We start from the raw sequence: 22,440 nt of genomic DNA on the forward strand, positions 1-22,440 counted from the left end.
GGGACAACCGAATGGACAGGGGTGACTTGCTGTGGCCACAGAGGCCCCAGGATGTGCCCTTCAGAACTCGGTAGGTCAAGACTCACCTGGAGGACAACCTTTCCCTCACTTCGGCCCAATTGGGTCCTTGATCCAGGGTGCAGCTCGGCGTTCCAGTTTTGAGATCAAGTTCGGTTTGGCAGCGGTGGGCCCTGTCGCGGGGATGGAGAGTCACACTGAGGTCACTGCTCTGAACCATCAAGTCAGGTAGCCCGCCCGAAGCTACTCGTGGAAACCGAAATGTTCAGCTCAGCCTCTAAGTCTATCTCGTAATAAAGTCTACGCAGCCAGGGCCACGATGAGAACATTCCCATCCGGTGTGCCAGTCTAGCCCTAAAACCCAGCAGGCGGTCAGATTCAGGTGCAGCCCTCGGCCAGGATGAATCACAGCCTCAGCTCCGTGGGCCAGCCGTGGGAGCCAGGAGTCAGCTGAGCGCGTCTGGAGGGGACACGGGGTGCAACAGCAGGAGAGGGCAGGGATGGGAGAGCCGCACAAGACTCGAAAGACCCCTTAAAAATGGCCACACCTGCCGCGGAATCTTAAATCTGACCAGAAGAGATTCATGCCTTGGGGTTAAGCACTGCCCTTTACTGAAGATACAAATATTCTCAGGGGTATGAAAAGAAATTGCTTTCTTGATTTAAAATAAAATCCACCAGTATCTACTTATGTGCTTTGGTATGTGTGTGAATGTGTGCATAAACTTTCTGCAGAAGGACATGGCAGCGACTGCAAACTGTGGCTTCTGGGGCCAGAGTCATCACTGTCACCCCGCAGGTTTCAGATCACGGGAATGCATGTATATATCTATATCTGTTACATGTGCATGTGTGTATCCATATATTCACTTATAAAAATGTAATTACATACATTGTTAAAGTGCCGTAGACAGAACACGTATCCTTCTTAAAACATCTCTAAGATGAGGGCCAAGGAGTACTACTACTACTACAACTACTACTAATACAAAGAAATGGGGGTGCCTGGGTGGCTCAGTGGGTTAAAGCCTCTGCCTTCGGCTCAGGTCATGATCCCAGGATCCTGGGATCAAGCCCCACATCGGGCTCTCTGCTCTGCAGGGAGCCTGCTTCCTCCCCTCTGTCTCTCTGCCTGCCTCTCTGCCTACTATTTCTCTCTCTCTGTCAAATAAATAAAATCTTTAAAAAAAATAAAGTAAAATAAAATAAAATAATACAAAGAAATGTTAATGCATTTTTGGAAGAAGGGAAGGAGAAGAAGGAACAGAGCCGAACACCAAAAGCTGGCAAAGGGGGCAGCATGGAGAAAGAAGCGAGTCTGACTGCAGGGTATCCAAAGACTCAGGGCCTGGAGGCGCCCTGAGTGGTGGCAGGAGCGGTGGCAGATGGGAAGGGCGGGCGCGCCGCCTGCAGACGCCACTCCAGCCCGGGGCTTCCCACCTACTCCACGGGAACCGAGAATGCCACCACCTTTGCCCACCCTCACCCGAGGAGGAGAATGGAGGTTTAGCTCCTGGAAAAACTGAACCAGAAAGGTTCTAGACCAGTGAGAGTGGGGGTGGTGGGAGAGGAAGGAGAAGGCTGTAGTGATGGAGACAGTCTGCGTTCTGATGCGTGCGCTACTCAGCGCCAAGGTTACACCCAGGCTCGGCAGCCCACCCCAAGCAGGGCACTTGGGCAAGTCGTCTTTGGAGAAACAGAAATGCCCCTCCGCACTCCCCGCTGCCCCAGGGGTGCACAGGGCACTGACTCCTGCCGCTCTCCAGTGAGACCTGCAGGGAAATCTGCATCTTCACGAGCCCCAGCCTCCACGCAGAGCCGCTAGACAGGTTTCTCAAGGCTTCACTCTGAAACCTGGGTGAGCCACAGGACAGTTATTTAAGACAAGCCTCTAACATGAAATCAGTAGGAAAAGGGATCAGAGGACCTAAGAAACTGCTGGGAACAAAGCGGAACTAAAAAAAAAAAAAAAAGAATTAAAAAGCAGAATTCATGTTCCCAGATAGAAAAGTGTTGAGAGTCAATCGCAAAAGGAGCAACAGGGGCTTTGAGGTTCAAAGTAAGATAGAAGAGGAGCGCCTGGGTAGCTCAGTCAGTTAGGCTGCCGACTCTTGGTTTTGGCCCAGGTTGTGATTGCTGGGTCATGCGATCGAGCCCTGTGTGGGGCTCTGTGCTCAGCGGGAGTCTGCTGGAAGTTCTCTCCCTCCTCTCTGGTCCTCCCCCAGCACACACTCTCTCTCAAATAAATAAATTAAATTAAATTAAAATATGACAGAAGAAATTAAAACATTCAACAGAATTGTTAGAGAATAAACTTGAGAAATCTCCAAGAAAGTAGAACAAAAAAGACAGAAGCAGAAAATAGAAGGAGAAAAAAATAAACTAAAACCGGAGGCTCAATTTAGGAAGTCTGACTAACAGGACTTTCTGGAAGAAAGAAAGAGAAAATCGATAAGAAGAAGTCCTACAAGAACATTTCCCCAAATTGGAAAACGCGAGTTTTCGCTTCGAAGGAAAGCACCAGACGCCCAAGATGAGAAGTGAAACGTCGCTGATATTATTAAACCCTTCAGAACACTGGACTAAATCTTAGAGCCTTTCAGAGTAGAAAAAATCAGCTGTGTTCAAAGATTTAGTTATAAAAAGGCATTTAAATTCCTCAACACCAGTAAAACCTGAAGGCAATGTTTTCGAAATACTGAGGAAAACTCCTTCCAACCTAGAATTCTATGCCCAACCTTCCAACTCTAAGGGCAGAGTAAGGCATGCCTCCCGCGTGCCCTTTCTTGGGAAGTTCCTGGAGGCTGAGCTCCAGTGAAATGAAGATATAAACCTGGAAGAAGCCGGGGGATGGGAGTGGGACAAAGGGAAGTGTGAGGCCACAGCTGTGTAGACCTAAGGAAAAACCAGTGTAGACGGAGTGGGAGGACTGGACTCCATAACAGACGTCCCCAGGGAAAGGGAAGTTGATCCATCGCAGGATGCCTGATCAAGGCACAAAGACTCTTCAGAGGAATTTTATAACTCCCTGGGAGAGCCGGAGAAGAATCGTTGAGAAGAATGGGCTACGGTGCGTGCTGTGAAGTGTGTAAGCCTGATGACTCACAGACCTGTACCCCTGGGGCACATAATACATTATATGTTAATTTAAAATAATACTAAAAAATTTGTGGAGAAGACAGAAAACTAGCAAAATAAAAAATAAGAAAATATTTCAATTCGGGGGGGAAACATCCTCCAACAAAGGAAAATCATCCTAATACGTCACTTTGATCAGAAATAAGTAATCATAATCATAATCAGGCAAACAATTTACATTGAACTCATCAAGAAAGTGCGATGTTCTTGTTCTGAGATGGTAGAGGGACAGAGTGGGGGCCCGGGGTAACGAAGATGGCTGGATCTTCACCTTCCATGGTAGGAATCAAGAGGGAGTATCCATGTAAAATCAACAAATCAGGAGCCGCGATAAACACATGCAACAGGAAATTGAAGTGTGAGTCAGTCTGTCTGCCTGTTTTGCTCAAGGTCTAAAAAGATAGGAGCCAACTGTCCCCCATCTGAAAGCTAGATCACTGAGGCCTGACTTGGATAAGAGGGTGGCCGAAACACAGGGCTGTGACCCTAGCCCTCGACGGAAAGAAGTAGTCGGAGCACTGGAAGTGAAGAGGTCAGGAAGCTGGATATTAGAGATGTTTCTGGAAAGAGACGTCTGTTGTACCGTGAGCCCCCCTCACCACCATGGGGAGCGGTGGTGTGAGCTGCTTTCCCCTGACTTTAAGCCTAAGGAATGACATCCTGTCCTGTCCCCTGGACTATGGGGCTCCTCCTGAATCCAGGCTTGCAGAAGACTGAAGGCAGAATCTGACAGATGGGCTCCTTCGTGGTGGCCACGTTGGGAACAGCCTACATTCCCAGGGTCTGTCGAAGGAAAGGATATGTCTTCCGTGGTCCGGATGTGGCCCCAGGGGGAAAGAGAAGCCTGGAGCCACTTCACACTTCAAAGGACTCTGCCCCCCGACTGTCTGTTGGGAGCCCAAGAATGAGCCCCCGTGGGGCTGACTGCCAAAGGAGACGCTCGCTGGTGTAGAGGGGACCGCGGCGAGTGATGGCGGGGACGCGGAGAACCCACACTCACCCAGAGAATCAGCTTTCCACAGTCCCAACCTCCTGTGTACCTCTGCCCCCCATTCACCCACCACTGCTCCCAGCCAGGACACAGCAGAACTCATGGAACCAGCCCAGGGGGGACGAGGAGGACGAGGAGGACCTCCTCCTTCCTACCACAACATTCCAGATTCCACACCTGGGCCAGGAGGAGGGAGAGAAGAGAAACTTTAGCTTTAGCTGAAGGCCAGATTTTTAACTACTACACAAAGACTACACTTTTGTTTCCTAATTTGGGGGGAGGGTGTACATTTCTGTAGCGCTTAAAACCCATTAAAAAAGTTTCAATAGGGGACCCGGGTGGCTCAGTTGGCAAAGTATCTGCCTTCGGCTCAGGTCATGATCCCGGGGTGCTTGGATGGGCTCCACGAGGGGTTCCCTGCCCCACGAGGAGCCTATTTTTCCCTCCTTTACCCCTCTACCCCTCCCCCTGATCGTGCTTTCTTTCTCTCTGTCAACTAATAAGTAGAAATTTTTTTTTAAAGTTTCAATAATAAAAAAAATTTAGAATTTTAAAAAGCTTCAATAATAATACGAAGAACTCCAATCATTAACATTTTGTCTCATTTGCCCTATCACGCTCTTGTGTTCTTGTGCCTTCCCCCCCTTTTGCCCCCTCTGTGTATGTGTATGAATAATATATAAATAATAAAGAGGCAATATTTTTCTAAACCGTTGAGAGGAAATTGTTTCATGCCCACTTTACCCTGAAATGTTTCGGCACGCATCACTCAAGAAAAAGGACATTCTCCCCTGGGGTGGGCAGAATTCTAACACGAGCTCCCGGACCCCAGCCTTTCCTCACCCCCACTCCTTACGGTCTGGCTGGAACGTGTGCCCTGACACCACACCCGTGATTATGTGACGTTACGTGGCCAAAGAGAGGCTATCTGGGTGACTTCCGCCAACCACATCAGCCCTCGAAAAGCAGAGCCAGGTGGATCTTCAGAGCACTAGCAGTGATTGACACACGGCTACCGGCCCATGTGGAGGGGACGAGAGAGCGGCCTGTAGGAGCTGAGAATGCTGCCTGGGGAAAGCCAGCCAGCAAACGGGGACCTCAGTCCTACAACTGAAAGGAACTGAATTCTGCCAATGACCCGAATGCGGCTGGCAGTGATTCTTCCCAGAGCCTCCTAGCCAGTCTGATGGACACCCTGACTTTGGCCATGTGAGACCCTAAGCAGAGAACCCAGCTGAGCCCATCTGGACTTCTGACCTCCAGAATGGTAAGGTTCTAAATGAGTCATATATCTAGCCACTGGATTTGTGATCGTTTACTGTATGGCAACTGAAGTCACCTGCTCAAGAGAAACCAGAATGGAGGCCACAGTTTGAATAGAGCCCCAGACCGAACACTCATCATCAAATCTTAAACCACTCTCATTTCGTCTATACAGGGACACTGGTTTTAAAGGAAACTGAAGCTTTCTTCATGACAGTGTGACTTACTACAACATCCAAGCCAGTCACTATGCACAAGAAAACTTCCACAGTGCTACTACCCCAGAAAGAATGTAAATTTCTAGTAACCAATTACAATTAAAAAACAAAAACAAAAACAAAACAACTCCCCCGGACATAGTTTAAAACCTGAGCTTTAAAGGCTGACAGCCACACTCTTAACCACCTTGGGCTTGAAGTCTCCCTGTTCGTGAACAGCTCCTTTCTTGCTCCCTGTGATATTCATATCAAGTAAAGCTCCTTGAATTTTCTTCTGACAACCCAAAGGGTGAGGAAACAAAAGCCGCACAGAGCTGACCCAGGCAAGTAGTGATCGGGAAGAATAGAGCGGTCTTCTGAGTGCGTTCTCTGAGGTTCACTGTTTTGAAAATAACGTCTGTGTGTATTTCTTAGAAATCATGAGGCATGTTACTGAGGAAGCAGCTAAGAGCCTCTGGGGAGGAGGACCCAGCAACACAGAAAGGTGGGACTTGGGTTAAGTCTTGTTAGAACTATGCAGATTAAAAAAAAAGTAATTATGAAGAAATACTTGTAAGTAACTGGAAACATACAGGACACTGACTATCCCCGAATCTGTGCACTTCATTTATATTTTCCTTCGGGACTGGTCCCCTCTGCCTGCCCCCCCCCCATCACCGCGCTGGCCCTGGGGAATAGTGGGCCCCAACTGGACTTCTTAGAAGCTGTGGCTAAAATGTTGCCCAAAACCTTTCCTTTCTGCTCCCTTCAGAATGAGTGAGACAGAGGGAAATTTCAAACAATTTTTTTTAAGTCTTAGTAATGGAAAAATGGCAAAGGGGACCTGACTATAGCAAGGGCACATATACGTACACACACACACACACACACACACAAACACACACCTATTCCATAAAAGTCCATAAAAATACATGCAGACTTCTAACCCTTCCAGGCTCACGCCATCCCAAGGTTGGCAGGCCACACCCATGAAGCACTGGGAGACAGTTCCCCGGGCACCCTGCCTTGGTTCTCTCCTAGTTCCTGCAGCGCCCCCATGTGGGGGCCATCGCATATCCCACCACGCAGCAGGGGCCTCCGACACATCATATGAGCCATTTGAACCCCAGCTCATCTCTCACTGAGGGCCTGCTCACTTGGTTTTGGTTTCTCCCTAGAGGTGTGACTTCTGGCCCCTGCTCCGTGAGGTCTAGCTGTAGCTGATGACCTCACCTATAGAAAAGGCCTGGTCCGGCCCACCTGAAGTGTATGACCTGCCACATAGCAGATGATGACACCTTTACTAATAAAAACAAGGGATCCCACAAAGTCCCCATATTGGCATGTCTACTTTGCCAATGTGTTACCGACCAATATTGGTTTCTTTTTTTTTTTTAAAGATTTTATTTATTTATTTGACAGCGATCACAAGTAGGCAGAGAGGCAGGCAGAGAGAGAGGAAGGGAAGCAGGCTCCTTGCTGAGCAGAGAGCCCGAGGTGGGGCTCGATCCCAGGACCTTGAGATCATGACCTGAGCCGAAGGCAGAGGCTTTAACCCACTGAGCCACCCAGGTGCCCCCCCAATATTAATTTCTTAACAACGGAATCTCATTGAGTTCTCTTTCTGGAGGAAAGCGAGAGACGTCATCAAATATGACCAAAGTCTGAAACCAGAATTTAAAGTACAGAAATAAAAGAACAATTGGAAACTCTGTAGCATGATAAATTAAATAGCTCCAATAAGCAAGTCTACTTTAGAAAAGGCTGAACTAGGAAAGCATTAAAAACAAAACACACGCCTCTTCTTTTCTCCATAAACAAAGTGACTGTCCTCTACATGTTCAGACCTATTGGAAAGACAGCTGTTGAGGCCGAGGACGGGGTGACAGGTGAGCGGACTCACCCTGCAAACACTCCATCTGTTGAAAAGCTTCCGTCTACGCAACTTAACTGCCAAACATCTGACAGAAAGTAATACTAAGTCTGACTATATCAAGTTGAGACTGTCTTTTTAAGAACAGGTAAAATAATTATAAAATCTAAAAGAACGAATCTACTAGTTGTCAACCCTAACCAGAACAATGGACACATTAGCTGGGTTTCCTCAGCAGAGACAAGCAACAGGAAATCAACAGCGCGATGACCGGTGACCGCCACCACCGGAGCCCCACCTGCTAAGCTGTAGCAGCACAAGCTGATCACCTGATCACCAGGCGCAGCCAGTCCCCTTGCTCCAGCCAGTTCTGGCAGAGGGAGGAAGCTGACGGTGACCCGTCCGGAAGGTGTGAGAGGGCAGGGCAAACAAGCAGCCTCCTGCAGGGGGATCTGGGGATGGGAGCCGAGACTAGAAAACTCTGATACTCTTTGAAGTCTTAATCTCATCTTATACCTGGAGTATTATTATTATTATTATTATATTAACAACATGATTTGTGCAAATCTTAAACAGAAAGAGATGGGAGTCCAGCCGGCAATAAACACCCACGAGCGGGAGCGTAAGGCACACGCAACACACAGACTAGGAAGAAATTCAGTCTCTCCGTTTTCCGGCTACATGGCTGGGATTCCCAGGTCTGTTTTCTCACCTGTAAAGATGACTACCACCCGCCTGGGAGGACTGGTTTAAGGATTAGAGAGGATATAGACAGGAGACACAACACAGGACCCACACGAGGCATGTACTCAGGAACCAGCACAAGGCGCTGTTAACGATTTCCAGACATAAGACTAAAAGAAAGACACAGAAGCCTCCCAAACACGCAGTATAAGCAGACCATAGTATTTCAAGACAAAATATAAGAAATGTTAAAAATGGACAGAAGATTTGGTTCAAAGGCCAACAGAACTTTTCTTGGCTCTGAAAATCATGATGGGGCTTCCTTTTTCAAAATTTAAGTTCCCTCCAAGGAGAAGTTCTATTCATAAAATAATAATAATAATAATAATTAAAAGTACCAAATACTATTTGATTCTCAACTCTTGAAGTGGTTGTCACGGGAGGATGAAGCATGGGAGAAAAAACACTCGCCAACGCAAAAGAGCACCTGCACTGTATTTCAACTCTGTTTTGCCTCCCAGTGATCAGCTCAACACCCTTCAAAAGGTCATTTTTAAACATAAAAATCATTTTTGTTTGTCCCCAGTTATATTCTTGCATTTTCAAAAAGATTTTATTTATTTATTTGACAGAGATCACAAGTGGGCAGAGAGGCAGGCAGAGAGAGAGGAGGAAACTGGCTCCCTGCTGAGCAGAGAGCCCGAGGGGGACTCGATCCCAGGATCCTGGGATCATGACCTGAGCCAAAGGTAGAGGCTTAACCCACTGAGCCACCCAAGTGCCCTGTCCCCAGTTATATTCTGAAGGCTCCTTAAAGTTTTATACCTCACACATGAAAAGTGTCCAAATCAGACAGCAATTAAAGGATAGTTGCTAGAGACCTAATTAAAGTCACAAAAAGGGGTCACACACACAGCTCTGTTTCTAGACTTCTGCACCTGTTTCAGTCCCCCAGGTAACTGACTAGGACAGCCCCCTTTCTCTACAAAGCCTTCCCTGACTCCTGCTGCATCCCTCACGCCAAGTTCATTGCCCTTCCTCTGATGATACTTATTGTTCATCCAAACAGAACCCAACCCAGACCGAACCATCCCTTATCTCCCCCAGGGAGGAAAGTTTTCCCCATTCCTCACTCATGTCAGTTAAAGAGAAACTGACCAGTGCTTACATGGAGCACAGCCAGCCCAGCGTCCAGAGATGCCCCGTGCTCCACACCAGTCACCCGCCACGTTCCACGGGTCCCGAGGGCAAGGCGCATCACTACTGCACGTTCCTTTCAAGGAAAAGCCAACTTATTTTAAGTGAGTGTGCACTTCTCAAAAATGAATTTCCCTTCATTGCCACCGATTTTATTTATTTGTCAGAGAGAGAGTACACACAAGCAGGCAGAGTGGCAGGCAGAGGCAGCAAGAGAAGCAGGCTCCCCGCCAAGCAAGGAGCCCAATGCGGGACCCGATCCCAGGACACCGGGATCGTGACCCGAGCCGAAGGCAGCAGCCTAACCACTCAGGCATCCCCATTCTCACTGCTTTTAAACAGGGATAGTGATGCTCTTTGAAGATGTACTTCGTACGAGTGCCCTGGACTGAGGGCATGATGACAATACCTCTATCATCATAAAAGAAACCAGTTACATCATTTCTGAATGTTTGGGGAGCCATTTAAAAATGATGAACAATGATAAAAACAAGCATACGGGTCAGGAATGTGCAGAACATAATCCATATCTTAGCTGCGCATGAAAGGGCAGTAGAGACCGAGGGCTAGGACATCAATGAAATCACAAATATTCTGAGGCGTTTCCCTGTAGAAGCCACAGTGCGGATGGCTGCTGTATTCCTGGGTCACGTACAGCAGTCTCTTCCAGAAGGAAGACATGCTAGTATGTAATGAGAGCTTTCTAAGATGAAAAGCTGTCTTTCCCTCCTGATGCCCCCGAGAACCCTGAACCCTGAACCCCGTATACAGGAGGCAAAGAGACCGGGAGGCAGGTTCCAGAGAGAGCACTCTTCTGAGAAGGTAACTAGCACGATCATGTTCCTCTTTCTGCAGAGCCCCCTCTAGTGACCCCTCGGCTGAGCCCACTGACCCTTGTTGACCCCCAGGCACGAGGCAGCAGGCCTGGTGCAGAAGGAGAGGTGCCTCCACGCCTCTGGTCATGCTGTCCCTTCCTCTGTCATGTCCGGATGGCCTTCCTTCTCCTGTCACCTGTCCTGTCCTTTGACTGCGTTCAAACATGTTGTGCGCTGTAAAGACTTTCCTGACACCTCCCCCCGATGCCCAGCAAAATGGAATCACCCTTCCCAGCAGCCCCAGGGCACTTTTCTGAACTCCCTTTACCGAACTCGTGTTATTCAGAGTTTCTAACTCAAGTGTCTACGAGAGTCTTTACCCAGGGAAGCCAACAGCTCATAAGTCCTCCGCATCACGTCTCTGCGCAGCTCCTCCTGCCGCAGGACTCGCACGGCCCGCGCCCCGCGGCTGAAACACACCGCCACATCCTCACACACCGCCGGGGGCTCCTCCAACTCCACGGGCACCTCCGCAAACAGCCCCTCTTCCGGAGGATCCTGCGACAAAGAGCAGCAGTCAGTCGACTCGCCTCACGCCAGACACGCGGCGGCCTACCTTCAGGGTCCTTCTCGAGGCCCGCTTCTCTTGGGGGCTCGCCGAGAGGCCCGGATGGAACTCGGGGGCATGAAGGGCTCCATCCAACACCGAAGCAGCGAATGCGGGAGGCGCAGAGTTAGCAGGTAAAACAAACGAGCCTCGGCCTGATGCTAGAGCCTTAGGACTGCCCTCGGCCCCGTCCGGTCCCCAGGGGGTGCTTCCACCGCGCCGTGACCACCGCGGTGACCCTGCGCCTCTAGCCGCGGCCGTGACCCCCCGCTGGGAGAGGGCAAAAGAAGAAGAAATGCCGGAGAACGGGAGGCGCTCATATTCGGTGACCGGCGGACGCACGCCTTGTTCCTCAAGGAGTTCAAATCACAAACGGTCAGACCTACTCAGCAGGCGCTAACACTGAAAAGTAGAAGGAACATGAACGGGAAGAGAAATGAGCTTCTTCACTTTTCTAGATTCCGGAAAAATCCAAGCTTCCTCACTTGATGTACTTATGATGTACGAACAACTAGGCTTTTCTCACGGGGATACCGGAGGGGCACTCAGCATGGTTTCTAGTAAAATCCCGCTTGCATCAAATAGTTCAGAAACGGTGAAGTTTCAGTTACACAAAACTGCAGTTCACAGAGGTTCCTCACAGCCAACTTTGCAAAGAATGAGGAACTTGCGAGGTACCCGCGAGGTGAGCGCTAGAGCTTCCGGTCAGCTGTGCGCATGCGCAGGGTGGGGGCGGTGCCGTCTGTGGCCACGCCCAGGCTCAGGCGCTCATGAGCCCTCGGGCTCTGGCCACATCCGTCCCTTGGATGCTCTGTGACCTCCCGACAAGACCAGTTCAATCGGGCTTGCTCCATGGGCCTCAGAGCAGCATCGGAATCATCACATAAAACAGCTTGTGTGAGGGAACTGCAGTGTTTAACAGCGCTGCGTGATTCTTAAGTTAAAGTCGAAAACATTTTAGAAATTATTTAAGAGCTCTGGGGTTTTGTGCCCGTGTATTATTTACTGAGTTCTGTGACTGTTTGGGATTCTGGATAAAGATTATTATCCTGAACTTAGAGGTTTCCTTTTTATCAGAAGCTGGAATGTTCTGTCCCACTAGTTAGGTTTTGTTATCTGCAAAAGGAGATGAAAATAATAGGGATGTGGTCTTAAATAAATGAGATAACATGGAGCACCTGGGTGGCTCGGTTGTTAAGTGCAGGTTTCGGCTCAGGTCCTGATCTCAGACTGGTGAGATCCAGCCCCGCATCGGCCTCCACGCTCAGTGTGGAGTCTGCTTGAGATTCTCTCTCTCCTTCTCCCTCTGCTTCTTCCCCCATGCATACTCTCTCACTCTCTAAAATAAACAAGAAAACCTTTAAATAAATGAGATGACACTAGTAAAGCACCCAAAACCACACCTAGTGCCTCCTAAGCATGTTAGTGTATGGAATGTTATAATGTTCACAGCAGATATGACTATTAATTTTCCGTCACTGTCTTGTGACACCTGTTGCTGCTAGCATGGAATCTTTCCCCCTTGAGACACAGCAATCGTTACAAACACATTACCTGGCCACAGGGTTCAGCAGTGTCATCGTGCAAAATGTTGACCTTTGAGGAGCTGTGGGCATCATCAGCAATTTCTTTTTTGCCTCAACTCAGGAATGCAGTCTAGATACAGTGTAGGAACTGCTCCATTCCCCCCGGGGTCCTCCAGTTCAGCCCCTGTGCTGGCAGGAGCTGGGCCATGTTATCAGAGGCTTCCAGAGCCCCCGGGGAGTACAGTATGGGGTACTTTGCCATGAAGAGGTGCTCTGGGCTGGTCAGGACATCTCCACATTCCTCTCGGACACTCTGGAAACGGACTGCGCAGATGGGGTCCCGTGCTGCAAAGGCATTGACACAGAACAGGTGAACTTTGCTCTTGGCGTGGTATTTGAGAGTCTCCACCTTGAATGGTCCTGTATAACCTTCTATCAATCTTGACCGTTTGTCCCTGACAGATGGATATTCTCGGCAAGCAGAGCAAAAGAGAGCCGTCTGCTCCTCATTCATGACCAACCATGGGAACTGCGTAAACCAAGACTTCTGGATAGAGCGGGGTTTCAAGGTTTTTTTTTTTGCTTTTTCCTGCACAGTCTACCTTAGTGGTGCCATGCTCAGTGATGAAGTGGGAAAGGCAGGCTTTCTTCTGTGGGGGCAGGTCCTGTCCAGCTTCTCCTGCTGGACTTCGTGAGTCCCTTCCTTCCATGCGGCCCATCTTGTTTTTCCCTTTAGAGAAAAGAGACCAATGGAATTTGCTTGGAAATCCTATAGTTAGGGTCACTGTACCTCACAGGCCTCTCGGTGTAGCAATACAAGAGCTGGAAATCACGCAAGAGTGGCCCAGGCTCTACTTGGAGTTCTCTTCTCTCAGACCCCCAGCTCCCTAGGCCCACTGGACCTGACGCAGACGACAATCAAATGAGCTTTTAAGCATCTCCCCCCATTTGAAGTTTAAAGGGCAGATAACCTGGCCAGAAAGAGATCCCTGTAGTTTCATCTCGGCAACCTAAGACAGCGGCACCGTCTTCAGGAGTTCCAACTTATTTATGGATAGGAACACTGAATTTAATAAAATGTTGGCTAAAGAAGATAATTAAAGCCAAATCCTGGAATTCTGTCCTCAGCAGGAATGCCCTTCTCCAGGACCCCTACCAGACAGGCATTTGCACTTGGCTCGTGTCTTTTGGGTAAGGGGACGACCTACCTCCTGGGTAGATGCGCTTGGTCCCAAGTTTGCCTTAAGCTGTGATATACTTTTTTTTTTTTGAAAGATTTTATTTATTTATCAGATAGAGATCACAAGTAGGCAGAGAAGCAGGCAGAGAGAGGTGGGGGGAAGCAGGCTCCCTGCTGAACAGAGAGCCCGATGCGGAGCTCGATCCCAGGACGCTGGGATCATGACCTGAGCTGAAGGCAGAAGCTTTAACCCACTGAGCCACCCAGGCGCCCCTGTGATCCACTTCTGAGTTACTTCCACTCAGGGTCGTTACCTCAGTCCCCTAAAGAGACTCAAGTCCTCTCTCACACCACAGCCCTTCCAAAGAGGAAACAACTCTCATGAACTCACTAAGATTTTTCTTTCAAGCTAAACTAGAAGTTCCTTTATTCACTCCTTAGATGAAACACAGCTTAGGCAGCTTTAAACTCCTCCACAGCCATTTCTTATGCAGCAACTTCTTATGCATCAAGTGCAGATGCCCAGTGGCCAAGGACTCAAGGCTTTTCGCTCCAGGCCAACAGACCAATCTATATAATTGTAGCCAACCCAGGAGCACAAAGTGGCTAATAAAGAGAAAGCAGAGTCAAAATTAAGAGCCAAGCATTGGGGACACCTGCGTGGCACAGTCGGTTAAGCATCTGCCTTAGGCTCAGGTCATGAACCCTGGATCCTGGGAGTGAGCCCCACATAAGGCTCCCTGCTTGGCAGAAAGCCTACTTCTCCCTCTCCCTCTGCCTGCTATTCCCCCCTGCTTGTGCTCTCCTCCTCCACCCTCTCTGTCAAATAAATAAATAAAATGTTTTTTTTTTTAAAGGCCATGCCTTGGAAAACAAAATCAGTTAGTGTCTCTGAAGTCTTGGGCTCCCTGTGATCCCCTGAGACAGATCCCAGGGGAGAGCAGGTGCCTTTAAGCTAGCTCCTCTAAGAGCTTGTTGGCCTCCCTTCTCTCCTGTAGTGGGGGCTGCTGCACCCAACTATCCCATCCAGTGACCAGACGTCATCTGGCCTGTCCGTCAACAGGACAGGCTTCTCAGAGAAAAGCCAAGGTAAATCCCTAAAACTTGGCAGACATCTGTTCATTCATCCAGTGGTTATTTATTGTGTAACTGTTCTGTGACAGGCATTGGTCTCAGCACTGGGACTACAGGGGTCAACATGACAAAGTCATGCCTTTGTGGAACTAGCATAGAGAGTTATAAATCAACATATACTCTCAGGAGGAATAAAATGAAGTGAGATGGAGAATTCGGAGAATGTTATTGGGGGTGGTATGCATATTTCCAATAAGGGGGCAGCACTGCTGGGGAAGGACAGCATTCATGTGTAAGTTGGCAGAGGCCAGGGAGAAGCCAAGTGTGAGCCAAGACAGGGGTCCTGGTGCCCATCTTTCTGCTCCTCCCCAGCTAGCAGCCCTCCTCCCATGCGGATCCACACTCACCTGGGTGCTGGCTCGGGACACTCCTCTGGTCCCTTACACTGCCTGGCCATGGCTCTGACCTTTGCTCAAACTTATAGAACAGCTCTGGGTTGGCAACAGTTGGTCCTGAGTTGGGAACAGAGAAGCCCCTTATGAATTCTTGGATCCATGTCATCTCAATATGAAGGAAAGGTCCACCTGGGACATCCTCTCCACACTGTGAGATAATTGGTCAGGGACATGGATGGGAATCTCGATGCCTTAGCATAGTGGTTTGGAAACTCAGAAACTCGAATACCCATGAGGGCCCTAAAAGCATGGGGGTCTGAATGCAATGGAGAGCACAAGCAAGGACCTGTGCCCCTTTTGAGGATGAAAAGGTATGAAAACTACTGATTTCATACTGATTTTCACTGAGGCTCATAAACCAAAATGCTGAGAGGGGTCAGACTGATAACATAGCTGATGAAACCAGGCCAGATGAGGAGGCTGTGGTGACCTGTGTTAGGGGGCGGCTGCTGCTCCCTCACCAGGGGGAGGCCACCATGGGCAACACAGTGTCAGCACTGCCAGACTGTCCCACTTTTCAAGAAAAACCAGAAATCATAATTCCATGTGAAAGCTCCCACTGGTGAAATATTGACAACTTATTAAATATTATAGAGACCAGGCTCCTCGCTGGCTTAGTTGGTAGAGAGTGTGGCTTTTGATCTAGGGGTTGTGAGTTCAAGTCCCACGTTAGGTGTAGAGATTACTTAAATAGACTTAAAAATTTTTTTTAAAATTTTATTTATTTATTCATGAGAGACAGAGAAAGAGAAGTAGAGGCACAGGGAAAAGCAGGCTCCCCACTGAGCAGAGAGCCTAATGCAGGGCTCTGTCCCAGGACCCTGGGATCATGACCTGAGACAAAGGCAGACACTTAACCGACTGAGCCGCCCAGGTGCCCCATCCCCCCCCCCAAATTTTTAAATATTGTAAAGAAACCAACAAAGTGATAAAAGCCAAAAAAGGCCCATGAGCTGCTACTCTGCAACTTCTGGTTTAAAAGAATCAGAAGTTTCTAAACTGGTATTGGCAGGCATGGGAGAAGACCCAAGCCAGTTGCAATCCCTCGACCCACAGAGAGCTGAGACTGTTGCTCCCACTAGCCTTGGACAGGCACGGCAGGTGGCCATCGAGGTGAATTGAGAAGACAGTACATATGTTGTACCCACAGGCTGAACAACGATCGCCTCTGTCCATGGTACCGAAAGTCTATCCACAGAGAAACGACATTCAGAAAACAGAAAAGATGAAAAATCTCTATATGGGCACCAAGTTTGAAGTTGTTTTCATCTCAGTGAGCCTCTATGACAGTTCTCTGAAGGAAACCAAGGCTTATAACGTGAGAGGGTTTGGGGCGCCCGGGTGGTTCAGTTGGTTAAGCATCTGACTCTGTTTTGGCTCAGGTCATGATCTCGGGGTTGTGGGATCAAGCTTGGCATCAGACTCTGTGTTCAGCGCAGAGTCGGCTGGAGGTTCTCTCTCTACCTCTCCTCTGGGCTCTCTCTAAATAAATAAATAAAATCTTAAAAAAAAAGAAAAGTGAAAGGGTTTGGTGGAAGGCACACCAGTGTCACATGGTGGAGGCTGGGACTGAGAGCAGATTCCCACAGGCCAGATGATGCTCTTTCGACCACCACTCACGGCCTCCAGGGCCCTATGGGTGCCCGACACAAAATCCACCCTATGGCTGCACGGACCACAGGTGGGGCTTCCCACCTGCACGCTGTGATATGCTGAGGCCCAGCCTGGACAGGCCTGACTTCCCCCACTTCTCTTGCCCAATTGAAAGGGAGAAGAGAAAGGGTGGGACATGACTCCGCATGCAGTTAAGTTACATATGGGACTGAGAAGATGAATAATGTAAACAGATCTGAAAAAAATGGTAGGAGTCCAGAAAATTCTCAAGTGTATCATAGTTGGATACAGTCTGGAATGCTGATCTAGACTCAGGTGGTAGGGAAGCGAACAGAAGCCCATACCTAGTGGAGCCACCAGCTTTTCCGAACCACAGATATCCTTCTGTTGCTGACTCAGCAGCATCCACTCCTCCTGAAGCAAGTATACAGTGATGTCATCAAATGTCACAGGAGCCTGGAGGGGAAAATGACACCAACTAAGCACCAACTTCCTGCTTAAATTTGCCTTTCACACCTGAGTTCATGACCACCTGAGGGCACCTGTACTCTGGAAACCTATCAGATCGGGAGAGGGGCATTGTCCATCTCCATGTAAGACCTACACCCCACTACTCTCACCTCCTGGGTCCAAATCACAGCAGGAATGAGACTCTCTTCTAGGAAGGGCTACACACTGAAACAGGAGTCATTAAGAGAGCCAACTCCGGAGTTCCATTATCTTTTCCCTACATGCTCTTTGCCCGCCCCAGTACCCAGCAGTTCTCAGCCAGTGCCTCAGCAACAACTTATGGCACATTCTTGTGCAAAATCTTGAACTTGGTAAGGAGGATATATCTGATTCCTAGAAAGAGCTGAAAGCCATTCAGAGCTGTCTGTCAATAAAATCAGTGATTAAGACAGGGAAAGGGTTAGAGTGGATAACTATATCTCATGGGGCTTGTAAAGTGGTTCCGTTCTGCCAAAAAAGAGTATGGGGGTCAGAAAATATTTCGGGGAGTACTAGAGTAAGATGGCAGATCAAATAATTACACTGAATTTTACATCCTCCTTGTGAATTTAAAGGACACCCTTCCCACCAAAACAATCCAAAGCAAAACCCCCAATAGGATGGGAAAGAAAATAAGGGGACAAAAGCAATACAATTTTGGAAACTGAAAAAGTAATAACTGAGCAGATCCAAGAAAATCAAATCCTCACCCAGCAGAATACTAATTGAGAAACCCCCCAATTTATACCAGAAAACACAAAAAGGCTCAGAATCTACAGCACCAAGAACCTCCAGTCTAGGAGTAAAGGCAGTAAGTAAGGCTCAGACAACGAGAAGGGGGTGAGGGGACGCTATTCTCCAACAAATGCCTGTCCAGATTCTCCTGCACAGCTCTGCACTGACAAGCCCCCTTCTATGCACTCAGAGCTTTGGTTAGAATTTGGGATTCCGACGATTAGTGTTAGCTAACAGCAGGACTACCCAACATGCAAGGAAATGATCTCACAGGGCTAAAGAGACCAAAAACAGACAGTTGCAGGGGTAAGAGGCTGGTAGGAACTGAGGAAATGAGCATGAGGCTTGGAGAAGAAAACTTTACAAAAATAAAACTATCATCATAGCCTCAGAGAGGTAAGCCACTGCAGCCATGCAACAAACCATTACAAAAGAAAAAACCAGAAAAGGAAATAGTCAGAGCACATTGCTTGTTTATCCTTTTAATTTCATACCACGAACATTTATCACCTAGTGTAATACATAAAATTACTAACAAAAAATAAATTTTGCCAAAGCAAAACAACATCTTGGGAAATCGTATTTTGGGGTAAACAGAAGTCCTTCCAGAGTGACAACTGTGAAAGGGACACATGCATTTCCATCTATGACAAGTTCTAGCATATTTGTTCTAAAACTGCCTTGTAACTTTACAGTCAGATTTCAAGCACATGAAATATCTATTTTAAATTAAACAATAGAAGCTTCTTGAGAAAAACAATATAGATAATTCCTACCGCTCACTGTTGAGTTGCATGCTTACAAAAATAAGGAGTACTTTTCTTATAAGTCAATACATGTTCACTGCAGAAAACTTAGTGAGCAGAAAAAATGTTTTAAGATCACCCACAATCCCCTTACTAAATAAAGAATTACTATTGACATTTGGTGTATAACCTTCCCATCTTCTGTCTATGAATATGTCTGAATGAATAGTAAAAACAAAAGTGGTTTGGAAACACAATGATCCAAAATTTTTGGGACACAGCAAAATTAGTCTAAGGAGGAAATTTATAGCAATACAGGGCTACCTAAAGAAACAAGAAAAATCTCAAACAATCTAACGTTACACCTAAAGGAATTAGAAAAAGAAGAACAAACAAGGCCCAAAGAAACAAAATTATTAAGACCAGAGTAGAAATAAATGAAAGAGGCAAAAAAAAAAAAAAGGAAGAATCAATGAAACCAAGAGTTGATTCTTTGAAAAGATAAACAAAACTGATAAACCTTCAGCCAAACTCAAGAAAAAAATAGAGAGGACTCAAATAAATAAAATCAGAAGTGAAAGAGGAGAAGTAACAATGGATACCACAGAAATAGAAAGGATTATAAGGGAATATTTTCTCTTACTTATTCATTTTATGAAAAAATAAATGTCAACAATTGAACAACCTAGAAGAAATGGATAAATTCCTAGAAACATGCGATCTTCCAAAACTGAATCAGGAAGAACTAGAAAATCTGAACAGATTTTCAGTACTAGCAATGAAATTTGTTTGGTAATCAAAAAACTCCCCAAAAACAAAAATCTAGGACCAGAATGGCTTCACAGGTGAATTCTACCAATCACCTAAAGAAGAGTTAATACCTATTCTTCTCAAAATTCTAAAAAAAAATAGAAAAGGGAGGAAAACCTCTCAATTCATTCTGTGAGACCAGCATAATCAGAATCAGACAAAGACACCACAAAAAAGAGAACTACAGGCCAATATCCCTGATCAACACAGGCAAAAATCCCCAGTATTAGCAAACCGAATTCAACAATATATTAAAAGCATCATTCAGCACAATCAAGTGGGATTTACTCCAGAAATACAAGGATGGTTAAATATTCACAAATCAATCAATGTGATACATCACATTAACAAAAGGAAGGATAAAAGTCATATCCCCTGAATAGATGTATTAAAAGCATTTGACAGGATAAACATACATTCATGATAAAAACTCTCAACAAAGTAGGTTTAAGGAAACACACCTCAACATAACAAAGGCCATATATGAAAAAGCCAGTTGACATTACACTCAGTGATGAAAAACTGAAAGCTTTTCCTCTAAGATCAGAAACAAGACAAGGATCTCCACATTCACCACTGTTTTTCACCATAGCAGTGGAAGTCCTAGCTGCAGCAATCAGACAAGAAAAGAAATAAAAGGCACCCAAATTGGCAAGGAAGAAATAAAGCTATCAATATTTGCAGATGATGTGACACTACACACAGAAAACCCTAAAGACTCCACCAAAAAGCTATTAGAACTAATAAATGAATTCTGTGAAGTTGCAGGATACAAAATTAATATACAGAAATCTGTTGCATTTCTCTACACTAACAAAGTAGCAGAAAGAGAAATGATAAAAACTCCATTTAAAATCAAAACAAAAAGAATAAAATATATAGGAATAGAAAACTATATGACATTGATGAAAGAAATGAAGAACACACACACACAAATGGAAAGACATACCATGCTCATGGATTGAAAGAATATCATTAAAATGTCCATATTACCCAAAGCAATCTACAGATTCAGTGTAATCCATATGAAAAAACCAACAGCACTTTTCACAGAACTAAAACAAATAATGCTAAAATTTGTATGGAACCACAAAGACCTGGAATAGCCAAAGCAATCTTGAGAAAAAAGACTAAAGTTAGAGGTAACACAATCCCAGATTTCAAGATATACTACAAAACTACAGTAATCTAAACAGTATGCTACTGGCACAAAAACAGACACATAGATCAATAGAACAGGATAGACAGCCCAGCCATGAATCTTCTCATATATGGTCAATTAACTTACAACAAAGAAGGCAAGTATATGCAGGGGGTAAAAGACAGACTTTTGAATAAATGGTGCTGAAAAAACTGGAAAACTACACGCAAAAGATTGATATTGGGCCACTGTCTTACATCATACACAAAAACCTTCAAAATGGATGAAAGACCTCAATGTGAGAACTGCAATCATATAAATCTCGTAAGACGAAGCATAGGCAGTAATTGGGCATCAACCTTAGCAACATATTTACAGACATCTCCTCAGAAAAGGGAATTAAAAGCAAAAATAACTATTGGGACCATACCAAAATTAAAGTGGTGAAGGAAACCATAAGCAAACAGACAAAAAATTACACACACACACACATACACACACACACACACACACACACACATTTCTCAGGCATGAAAAAGAATGAGACCTTGTCATTTGTGACAACACGGATGGACCCAGAGGGTATTATGCTAAGTGAAAAAAGACAGAGAATATGACTTAGCTTATAGGTGGAATCTAAGAAACAATACAAATTAAAAAACTGAAACAGACTCATAAACACAGAGAACAAACTGATGGTTGCCAGAGGGATGGAGGGATGGAGAGATGGTGGTGGGAGAAATAAGTGAGAGTGATTAAGAGTACAAACTTCCAGTAATACAACAAATAAGACATGGGGATGAACAATACAGAATGGCAAATACAGGCAAAAATATTTAATGATGTTGTGTGGTAGGAGATGGTGACATTTGCAATGAGCACTGAATAATGTAGAGAATTTTCCAATCACTACATTGTACACCTGCCACAAATACAATATTGTGTGGCAACTACATCCCAATAATAACATTTTTTAAGAATAGAACTGTCCTGGGGCGCCTGGCTGGCTCAGTGGTTTAGAGCTCTGCCTTCGGCTCAGGTCATGATCCCACGGTCCTGGGTGCTCAGCAGGGAGACTGCTTCCTCCTCTCTCTGCCTGTCTCTCTGCCTACTTGTGATCTCTGTCAAATAAATAAATAAAAATCTTAAAAAAAAAAAAGAATAGAACTGTCCTGCCAAATGTATATGGTTTTTTAAAAAAGATTTTATTTATTTATTTGACAGAGAGAGATCACAAGTAGGCAGAGAGGCAGGCAGAGAGAGGGGGGGAAGCAGGCTCCCCGCTGAGCAGAGAGCCCGATGCAGGGCTCAATCCCAGACCCTGAGATCGTGACCTGAGCTGAAGGCAGAGGCTTAACCCACTGAGCCACCCAGGTGCCCCAGATGTATGTGTTTTAAATAACTATTTGCTCTCAGAGAGTCTTCCAAGGCAAAATATGATTATATTTTCAAAATTCTGCTGGAAGATGGGCTCCACTAAACAAGGCAGTCGGACAGGAAAGGGGTAGACATACGAAATGCGCTAAGGAGAGCCAGCATGGGGAAGGTGGGGAGAGAACATTTGAAATTATGCTGAAGGCAGATCCCGGGATGATTACTGTACCCCAGGACTAGCAAGCAAGCTGTTCCGACTGGGACAGGTTAAACTTGTGACCAAGGACAAGCAGGCTCCCTATTCCTGCTCACCCCTCCCCCTCTCTTCCTGAGGTAACAGGTGGGCTTATCATGAAAGCCAAGGGACCCATCACTTTAGCAGTAGCTTCCACAAGGATAAAGAGTACGGCTAGGACTGAATGCTTAGACAATAAAGAAGTGTCTTCCCAACAAGAGTGACTGCCCTAACTCCGGGATTTCTCTTTTAACCAATATTGTGGCAAGAGCCTTCTG

At 46.4% G+C, this 22,440-nt stretch overlaps 1 protein-coding gene across 1 annotated transcript in view; it reads right to left on the reverse strand.

Annotated features, from left to right (window-relative positions):
• Positions 1–22,440, reverse strand: part of ZNF862 (zinc finger protein 862) — a 33,970-nt gene that overhangs the window by 7,527 nt on the left and 4,003 nt on the right. Inside the window, exons 2-5 of the mRNA XM_082693586.1 lie at positions 16,977–17,088; positions 14,971–15,075; positions 12,338–13,039; positions 87–191 (exon numbers count right to left, since the gene is read on the reverse strand). The gene's annotated coding sequence lies outside the window, so the exon portion shown is untranslated. The remainder of the gene's footprint in view (positions 1–86; positions 192–12,337; positions 13,040–14,970; positions 15,076–16,976; positions 17,089–22,440) is intronic.

This window comes from Mustela nivalis (assembly GCF_964662115.1).
Source record: "Mustela nivalis genome assembly, chromosome: 12".
NCBI classification, from domain to species: Eukaryota; Metazoa; Chordata; class Mammalia; order Carnivora; family Mustelidae; genus Mustela; species Mustela nivalis.